Source organism: Chiloscyllium plagiosum, chromosome 35 (assembly GCF_004010195.1).
Source record: "Chiloscyllium plagiosum isolate BGI_BamShark_2017 chromosome 35, ASM401019v2, whole genome shotgun sequence".
In the NCBI taxonomy this organism is placed as follows: Eukaryota; Metazoa; Chordata; class Chondrichthyes; order Orectolobiformes; family Hemiscylliidae; genus Chiloscyllium; species Chiloscyllium plagiosum.
In genome coordinates, this window is record NC_057744.1 from 31581181 (window position 1) to 31583231 (window position 2051).

General features: G+C 52.4%; 1 protein-coding gene across 2 annotated transcripts in view; it reads left to right on the forward strand.

Moving 5' to 3' along the window:
* The first annotated feature begins 828 nt into the window (after nucleotides 1–828).
* Nucleotides 829–2051, forward strand: part of stt3a (STT3 oligosaccharyltransferase complex catalytic subunit A) — a 43131-nt gene continuing 41908 nt past the window's right edge. Inside the window, exons 1-2 of one of the 2 annotated variants that reach the window (XM_043676874.1) lie at nucleotides 837–937; nucleotides 1819–1916. The gene's annotated coding sequence lies outside the window, so the exon portion shown is untranslated. Of the gene's footprint in view, nucleotides 938–1818; nucleotides 1917–2051 lie in introns of both variants that reach the window. The other variant, XM_043676875.1, reaches the window with a different exon arrangement.

Consider the following 2051-nt stretch of genomic DNA (forward strand, 5'->3'; position numbering starts at 1 on the left):
TGAAATCCTTGAAGAGGGAGGAGAAGAACTTGGAACAGGCTTTGCACTAAGGTTATAATCAACTGGAAGGAAGTGAGTACTGCGGATGCTGGAGATCAGAGTAGAAGAGTGTGGTGCTGAAAAAGCACAGATGGTCAGGTAGCATGCAAAGAGCAGGAGTACCTACCACATTCCCAGCTACCTTCCCCCAGTCCCCACCCTCCCTCCCATTTATCTCTCAGCCCCCTTGGACCACCCCTTCATTCCTGATGAAGGGCTTATGCCTGAAACGTCGATTCTCCTGCTCCTCAGATGCCTCCTGACCGGCTGTGTTTTTCCAGCAACACACTTCGACTCAGTCTTATACATAGGTGCACCATATCCTCTGTACTCTTGCAGTTTCTTAATCACCTTATCCACCAGTCCCACTGCCTTTGAGGATCTATGGTCATACACACCAAGGCCCCTCTGATCCTTTGTCTCCTAAGGTCCTACCATTCGGTATATACTCCCTGGCTCTGTTAGTCTTTCCCAAAGGCATTTGAACAGTCAATGTTAGCTCCTGTCTGTGGATGTTCCCAGTCTCTCCTTCTCACACCCTCACGCACTGCAGCTCAGACTGTTTGATTGACAGCTGCCCAGCTTCAAACCTCCGGTATCCCATCAGGCAATAGTTGCAGGGGTCGCTCTTGTTCCGCTGGGACTCCTCGACGTGGGCAGGCGCGCGGCCTCGCGCGAATGACACGTCCACTTTGCGAGCTCGACCAAACTTGATACCGGAAACGGCCGGCTCTGACTGGTAGCGGATCGCCCAATCGGAGGGCCCCCTCTCCGCGGGATCCGCCCCCCCCCCCGCCGCCGTGGCCGAGTGGTTTGGCCACTTCCGCTAGCGGGGTAGGTTACACCAGCGAGCGGCCCGAGCCGCGGCTGCGGATGGAGTGAACGAAGAGCTGAGCAGGTCAGAGGGGGAGGTGGCCCGGGCACAATCCGCGGGGAAGCGAGGGGCCCCGGGGGATAGAGAGAGACAGGGAAAGGGCCTTGGTGGGGGTGGGGAAGAGCTAGGCCCCGGGCGGGGACAGCGACAGGGACCGGCTCCCGGGTCAGACGCGCTCGGGCCCCGGGCGGGGACAGCGACAGGGCCCCGGGGGCGGGGACAGGGACCGGCTCCCGGGTCAGACGCGCTCGGGGCCCCGGGCAGCAGTGCTGGGGAAGCCAGGGTCGGGATATGCGAGTTCGGGGACACACTGAGAGTCCAGGCACTGCGCCTTATCGGCGTCATCCGCTCTCTGTCCGCCCCCTGCCATCGCCTGTTTAATTTGTAATTAACTGTCTTTTAAAATCCTGAGGTTGTGTTTCTGTAGATTATGCAAAATCCCAGTAAGTTGGTCAATTCCATATAGTCCGCAATGCCAATGAGCTGCTTCCATTTCTATGAATCTCCTTTAACATTTGATTTGATTCTTCAAAAAAAATGTTGCAGGGAACTTTTATTTTTCTTTGTCCAATTTAGCCACTATTCTGAGGTAAAATTCTGTAGGAATATGGAACCTTACACTGTCTGAATGACAACCGTGATCATTTAAGTTTTGACAATTTTTGCTTATTCGTTTCACAGCCAGAATCAAACTCTGTTTAACGTTCACTCCCTTCACTGATGCTAAATGGCTGCAGTGTGTACCATCTACAAGATGCATTGCAGTAACATGTTAAAACACCTTCCAAATCCACAACCTCTACTATCCAGAAGGATGCAATAAGAGCACCACCACCTGAAAGTTCTTGTCCAAGCTACTCACCATCCCGAATTGGAAATATATTATTGGTTCTTCACTATTGCAGGTCTAAATCCTGGAATTGCTGCCCTATGAGCACTGCGAGTGACCCAGCCCTCCAAGAACTACACTTCAAGAAAGTAGCTCATCTTGACCTTCTCCAGGGTAATTACGGATAGGCAATAAATGCTGGTCTAGCCAGTCACACCCTCTTTCCCTGGGAAGAAAAAGATGTTTTGAAACTTGAAAGGATTCAGAAAAGATTTACAAGGATGTTGCCAGGGTTGGAGGATTTGAGCT